Source organism: Kogia breviceps, chromosome 15 (assembly GCF_026419965.1).
Source record: "Kogia breviceps isolate mKogBre1 chromosome 15, mKogBre1 haplotype 1, whole genome shotgun sequence".
Classification (NCBI taxonomy): domain Eukaryota; kingdom Metazoa; phylum Chordata; class Mammalia; order Artiodactyla; family Physeteridae; genus Kogia; species Kogia breviceps.
The window spans coordinates 42,529,517-42,537,703 of record NC_081324.1 but is presented as its reverse complement, the minus strand read 5'-3'; the positions used below and the strand labels follow the sequence as shown (position 1 = coordinate 42,537,703).

General features: G+C 33.9%; 1 non-coding gene across 1 annotated transcript; it reads left to right on the top strand.

The window, feature by feature from the left end:
- The first annotated feature begins 7,754 nt into the window (after positions 1-7,754).
- LOC131742982 (U6 spliceosomal RNA) lies at positions 7,755-7,861 on the top strand. Its single transcript, XR_009331639.1, has one exon. It is a non-coding gene; the product is annotated as a U6 spliceosomal RNA (small nuclear RNA).
- The last annotated feature ends 326 nt before the right edge of the window (positions 7,862-8,187 follow it).

Sequence of the window (8,187 nt, the reverse complement as noted above, 5' to 3'; positions counted from 1 at the left end):
TGGACCAGAAGAAACACTTGAAAAGGTCATAGCTGAGTATCTTCAAAACTCTTTAGGAATCCCTGAAAGGATCTCTGAAAAGATAACCTATCCCAGGCATGTCACAGTAAAACTGCTGGACAGCAATGACAAAGAGAAAGTCCTAAAAGCAGTAAGAGGTGAGAAAATACACATAACCTTCTAAGGAGGGTTAATAAGACTAAAGATGGAAGCTGGAACACAGTGCAATGATGCACAGTTAAGGAACTGAAAAGAAAATCTGCCAACCTAGAATTCTTTACCCAGTAAAAATATTCCTTACCTCCGTGAAGGTAAGATAAAGAGGTTTTTAGACAAGCAGAAACTGTAAGAATATGTTGCCTGCAAACCTGCACTAAAAATATAAAGCAATTAAAATTTTAGAGCTCTGCTATGTAAAAAGCTTATAAGTCATCAGTCCTGTCCTTACAACAAGACAAAAGCTAAACATACTGAAAACCAAGAATTTTTCTTAGACTCATCAGAGAAATGGGATCACAGAGTAAACTGCCACCCTGATATCTGGAGAGAGTCACAGCTGAGATTGGTTTATCTGGAGCAGAAGCTGTTACAGCCACAATCTAATGGAAACACTTAAATGACAATTTTGATGAATTGTTGGAGGCTGAGAGTGCACTAGCTTCAGAGTGAGAAACACTCTGGGACCCAACATTTTCCTGGGTTTTCCCTCTAGAAACCCTGCCAAGTTCTAATGGTAAAAGAGAAAAATTCCCACCTGTTTCTGGCAGGAGTTGAAGGAAAGTATCCATTTTAAAATATATCCAGAGCATTCTCCTTAAAAAAGAACTACTCTCTAAGAGAAAATACTTTACCAGAGCTTTATCTCACCTTAGGAAACAGAAATCAGCCAATTCCAACCCCCTGGTTGTCCTGTCTCATGTCAGAGTTAGGTGGAGAGGGACTGAGAAACATTTTGAACATCATAGCCCCAAAACTCAGTCCCACTAAAAAACCAATTTTAATAGAAAGATTATAACAGGCTTCCTCTCCTCACTTTACCACTACATCAACAAACCTACAGTATAAGAACAAAGAATTGCAGCTGAAAGAGCTGCAAGACTCAAATCTGATCAAGAAAGAGTTCTTAGAGAAATCCAAAGACAACAGGGAAGAAGAAAAGGACACTAGAGAAAACTGAAGCCTCTTCACCTACCTGTACAACAAACATTAAACACAGCCCAATTTTGAGCCAAATTAACATAAATCCTCACCCTTAAGGCCTATTTATCTCAGATCCTATTATCCAATATACCACATCCAGTTTTTAAAAAAAAGTTACAGGTATGCCAAAGAGAGGAAAAAATAGTCTGAAGATGTAAAGCAAGCATCCAAACCAGACCCAAATATGACACAGATTTTGGAAATATTAAACATGGAATTTAAAGTATCTATGATTAATATGTTAAGGGCTTTATGGAAAAAGTAGACAACATGCATGGGTAATTTATGCAGAAAGATGGAAACACTGCGTCAAAAGGATATGCTAGAAATTAAAAATGCTGGAAAGAATGAAAAATGCCTTTCATGGGCTCATCAGTAGACTGAATAAGGAGGAAACCAGCAGTGACTTTGAAGATACATCACTAGAAACTTCCTAAAGTGAAATGCATAGAGAAGAAATGATTTTAAAAAGAATATCCAAGAATTATGAGATTGTGGGGTGTTTACAAAAGCTATAACATACGTATAAGTGGAGTACCAGAAGAAAAAAATGAGACAGAAGAAATATTTGAAGTAATAATGGCTGTGAATTTTTCAAAATTAATGACAGACACAAAACTACAGATACAGGAATCTCAGAGAACACCAAGCAGGATGACTACCAAAAAATATAAAACTTAGGCATATCATATTCAAACTTCAGAAAACCAAAGACAAAGAAAATTTTGAAAGAAGCTGGGAGGAAGTGGGGGTACACCTTACCTACTGAGGAAAAAGGATAAGAATTACATCAGATTTTCTCATCAGAAACAATGAAAGAAGGAAGAGAATGGAGTGATATATTTTAAATGATTGGAAGAAAGAAAGAAATGCCAAACGAAAATTCTATATCCTTCAACAATGAAGAGAAATAATGACTTTCTCAGATAAATGAAAATATAAGTGAATTCATTGCAGTAAAACTTCCCTGCAAGAAAGGTTAAAAGAAGTTCCTCTGAGAGAAGGGAAATTATGTGGGTCAAAAACTTAGATCTACATAAAGAAAAGAAATGTGTCACAGAAAGAATAAGTGAAAGTAAAATAAACCCTTTTATTTCTCCTATTTTTGAATTATCTATTAAATAACTGTTCAAAGTAATAATATTGATAGTAACAATATACTAGGTGATTATAGTTTCTGGATAAGTGAAATGAATGGCAGAAATCTTACAAGGGACGGGAGGGAGGAATTGGGACTACTCTGTTATAGTAGAGTAGTATATATATATAGTATTATAGTATTCAAATGTTCTGGGATCCATTATAAAGTACCTGCACTACTCATGAAGTAGTATGGTGTTATTTGAAAGTGGAATTAGATTAGTTAAAAATGTATATTGCAGGGCTTCCCTGGTGGCGCAGTGGTTGAGAGTCCGCCTGCCGATATAGGGGACGCGGGTTTGTGCCCAGGTCCGGGAAGATCCCACATGCCGCGGAGCGACTGGGCCCGTGAGCCATGGCCGCTGAGCCTGCGCGTCCGGAGCTTGTGCTCCACAATGGGAGAGGCCACAACAGTGAGAGGTCCGCGTAATGCAAAAAAAAAAAAAAAAAAAAAAAAAAAAAAATGTATATTGCAAACTTTAGGGCATCATCTAAAAATTTTTTGAAGTATAATTGATGTACTAAGAGAGGATAGAAAATGGAAACATGTAAAATACTCAGTTAAAACCAGAGAAGGAAGAAAATGACAGATTTTTAAAAGAACAGTTATAATGAATAGGAAATGCTTACAAACATGCTACTTATCAATCCAACTATATCAATGATAACTTTAAATGTGAGTGGCCTAAATTTGCCATTTAAAAACAGAGAATGGGGGGGTGGAAAAAGAAACAAGACCCAACTATGTTGTCTACAAGCAAAAAAAAAAAAAAAAAACCTGCTTTAATATAAAGACACAGGTTAAAAGTAAAGGAATAGGGCTTCCCTGGTGGCGCAGTGGTTGAGAGTCCGCCTGCCGATGCCGGGGATCCGGGTTTGTGCCCCAGTCCAGGAAGATCCCACATGCTGCGGAGCGGCTAGGCCCGTGAGCCATGGCCGCTGAGACTGCACGTCCGGAGCCTGTGCTCCGCAATGGGAGAGGCCACAGCAGTGGGAGGCCTGCATACGGCAAAAAAAAGTAAAGGAATGGAGAAAGATATTACATGTTAACACAATCAAAAGAAAGTTAGAGTAGCTATGTTAATTACACAATACAGACTTCCAGAACAAGGAAAAATTATTAAGGGTAATGAGAGGTATTACACAATGATAAAGGGGTCAATTCTCCAAGAACACGTAAAAATCTTTAAAGTGTATGCACCTAACAAGAGAATGTCAAAATACATAATTAAAAAACTTATAGAACTGCCAGAAGAAATAGAAAAATCCACTATTACAGTTGGAGACTTCCACACCTCTTTATCAGTACTTCCAACAGTGAAAAAATCAGTAAGGGTGTAGTTGAATTGAACAGCACCATCAATCACTTTGTTCTAATTGATATTTATAGAATATTTATAGAATACTCCATCTGACAACAGCAGAGTACACATTTTCCTCAATCTCAAATGGAATAGACCACATTTCTGGGTTACAAAACACAGCTTGACAAATTTAATACAATAGTAATCACTCAAAGAATGTTCATAGACAACAATGGAATTAAACTGGAGATCGATAACAGAAAAATAGCTGAAAAACAAACAGAAAAATAATGGAGAGTAAATAATACTCTTCTAAATAATGTGGGGGTCAAAGAAGTCTCAAGTGAAATTTTAAAATATTTTTAACTAAATGAAAGTAAAATACACCTTATCAGAATTTGTGGCATGCAGCAAAAGCAAAGCTTATAGGGAAGCTTATAGCATTGAATGTATATATTAGAGAAGAAAAATATCTAAAATTTAAAAATCTAAGCTTCTATCTTAGGAAATTAGAGAAAGGAAAGCAATTTAAACCAAAAGAAAGCAGAGAAAAGAAAAATTAGGCAAGAAATCAATGAAATTGAAAACAGGAAATCAATAGAATCAATGAAACCAAAAGCTGGTTCTTTGAAAATATCAATAAAAGATATTAACCTCTAGCCAGACTAACCAAGAAAAAGTTCTTCAGCAGAAGGAAAAGATTCCAAACAGCTACTTGGAAACAGGAAGCAGTGAAAAGCAATGAGTGGGAAATAGGTGGGTCCTTATAAATGTATATTAACTGCACAAGATGATAATAATAATGTGTTGTATAATTCAAAATACATGCAGAATTAACATGCATGACAATAGTAGGGCAAAAGAGGAAAGGTAGGTAAATAGGATTCAACCATTCTAGGATCTAAGCATTATCAAGGAAATGATAAAATTAATAATTTTATTAGATGCATTAAGCCACATATCTGTTCTCTGAAGTAGAGATCTTTAAAATGACCATTAAAAAATAATGAAAGAATGTATAACCAATTAAAGATGGAAAAATAAAATAATTTAACATATTTTATTAATTCAAAGAAAGACAAGAAGGGATAGAAAAGTGAACATAAGGAGATCAGTCACATATAAAGCAAATTGCAAGATGGTAGATATTGACCCAAGTATACCAATAATTAAATTTAAATGGAACAAATATTTCAATAAAAGAGTAAAATTATCTGACTCAGTATTAAAAAATAGCATGGTAATTAGAAGTAAATTCTTTGACACAGAACGTTTGAACCTAAAGGAATGAGAAGCATTACCAGAATTACTTGGAGACGTTTGGTAATGTTGTCTAATCCTTTGGTTAGAAATAAAAACCCTAAGTCTATGTGTGCACAATTACATATTTGAAAATGTATCAAATAAAACCTGGCAAAAGTAAATAGTGACCTAAACAAATCTACAATCATATTGGGAGATTTTATTGCAGCTCTTTCAATAGCTAATAAGACAACATAAGGAGTCATCCCTCTTAATTCAACTTATACCCAAAAGACAAAACTTGAAACTCTAGTGAGAAAAGTTTTCCCAAATGAAGAATGATTATTTGTGGTTTTTCTGGTCCCTAGACCTCTATAATCAGAGACTGTATCCATTCTCCTCCCTTGGAACATAAAGGGCTTTATAACCTGAGATCTGACCTCCCATACTCATTATCTGACAGGATATCTGATACCCCCAGAGGAAATGTCCTCGAAGAATAAAATAACAATCTATTTGAAGATAACTACTTGCAAAGAAAAAGAACACACTGCATAAAAGTCCTTCAGAAATAGAAGCATCAGAACAAAAAAAAATCAAAAATTTTAAATTAATCTAATAAAGTATATTAAAATGTAAACAAGATATTTTTAATGTGAAGTAGAGTAAGACAACATTAAAAGAACAGAAAATGATTTGAAAAATAAGATAGTCAACATAAAGAGCACAATGTTTATACAGATTTGAATTGATACAACTGAGGGAAAAAATTAGTAATTGGAAGACCCACTTGTAACTATCCAGAAGGAAGAATTAAAAGATAAAGAATAAGAAAACATTAAATGTTAAGCTATCTGGAAAGTAGAATTAAAATAGAATAAAAAAATACAGATAATAGAACCTCAAGGAGACCATAATAGAAATTGAAAGAAGGAAATGTGTTTTTTTTAATAATAGAGAAGTATTTCCTGGAATTAAAAAATAAATGAAAAAAGTCATATTGCAAACATTCATAGATTGTTAAAAGTGACAAATTAGTGAGGAAAAACTCCTGGGAATTAAAGAATGTATCAAAGACAAGAAACTTCTAAAAGCTTCAGAAAGAAGGAGCAGATCAAGGAAATCATCAGATCAGCAACACATTTTTCAACAACATTCCTGGAAGCAGTGTGAAGATGGAACAATATTTTGAAGATATTGAAAGAAAAAAATTTGGACGTAGATGCTTAGACCCAACCAAACTAATTAATGTATTACAGCATGATAAAAAATATTCACGTGAATTCAAAACCGTAGCTTTTTCCAAAAAAGACTTGCACTGAAAATTGTTTTGGATAATATTTTTAAATAGCATTTTATATATACTTTTTTAAGGATTTTTTTATTGATGTGAACCATTTTTAAAGTCTTTATTGAATTTGTTACACTATTATTTCTGTTTTATGTTTTGGTTTTTTGGCCAAGAGGCATGTGGGATCTTAGCTCCCCAACCAGGGATTGAACCATTAGAAGGCAAAGTCGTAATCACTGGATGGCCAGGGAAGTCCCTAAATAGCATTTTAAATAATAACATTTTTATTTTTCAATAAATCTATGAGATGCTACAAGAAATATGTAGAAGAAATTAAATATGTCATTAAAGTTTATTTTCTTTAAAATCACAGTGAACATAACAGAAAGAAAATATATACATATTACCCCAGAATTAAAATCTAGATCACATCAAACTAAAAAGGAAAGAGGGACGGTGTGGCAAAGGGATGAGAAGGTTAATAAGTATACCATCAAGTTTGAAATGAGAGATAAGAGTTAAAGACAATAAGTAAAAATACGTTTTTAATTAGACACAGAAAACATGGAAAGAGAATAAACCAAAATATTAAAATTACATACAAATATATGAATAATTAATCTGAATGTAAATTTTCTAAACTCACTATTCAAGACACATTTTCATATTGGATTTAAAAAAAGAACAAAATCAAGATATATGTTGTTTACAAGAAGATCTAAAGCATAGACATATGAACACCTGAAACTTTTTATGAAATTTTTAGGAAGTGAAAACATTCCATCAGACAAATAGTAACCAAAACTGGTTTAGGTAAATAACTATTAGAAAAGTGTACTTAAAATCTACTAATGCATACAAACAAGGTATAATCTGTCTTGGTATGTGCTATTATCTTCCAGCTTTTTGCCTGGAAACATTTTTGACCTGAGACACAGGGAAGTGGAACCAAAACAGTGGCGAGCAGTCTTACTGAGAGGAGGAGAGAGAGCTCAGAGTTCTGGGAGGCAGAAGTAGCCAGAAATCTGCAAGGCATTGTAATGAAGAAGAGAGATCCATGCAGAAAAATGGCTCCAGAAATCTTCAAGTCTGCTCAAAGAATAACCAAGACGGTGTAAACTGCATATTTCACAGAGCTCACACAGAGCTGGACACGTGTGCATTACAATCAGTCAAAATAGAGACTCCTTGGAGAACACCCTAGGAATTCAAAAGAGACCCTTGAAGGGGCATGTATTAGTAAACGGATGAAATCCAGAGAAAAGCACTATAAATGCACCATAAGTCTGAAAAACAAGCTTTCAATGAAAAAATGGAAAATCTGAATAGCGCAACGTCTCCTTACAAAAATGGAATTTATAAGTAAAAAGGCTTTCACAAGGAGATTCCATCCCAGATAGCTTCAATAGTAAATTCTATGAAATGTTTCATAAGAAATAATACCATTCTAATGCAAAATCTTTCAGAAAGTAGAGGAAAGGGGGACACGTGCCACCTCACCTAATGAGAAAGCATTGCACCGATTCCCAAACCAGAAAGCTATATTACAAAAAAAATTTTTAAGGGAGAAAGTTATAGTGCCCACTTCAGTAACACATAGGCTAAAATTGGAAAGATACAGAGAAGATTAGCATAGACCCTGCCCAAGGATGACACACAAATTCGTGAAGCGGTCCATATTTTTTCAACTCTACTTCAATAAAATTTTTTTTAAAATAAAAATAGTTACAAGCCAGTTGCATTAATTTATATTTAAAGGACACTTCTCTGAAACGCTGTTTTATAATTGTCTCTGTTAAATATCCAGATTTGATGTCCTCAGGGCAATGCACCATGTATAATATGGATGAGTGAAGGACAGGTGAGAAAAGAAGAATCAATGATTTTAGGAAATGGTATACATGGAAGTTGTGGCCACGAAATTGATATCTTTAAAATTCTTGTTACCTCTGATGTCCTAATCTTGTAATCCTAAATTAGATTGCTAAGTAATGTACAAGTATCTTCCCT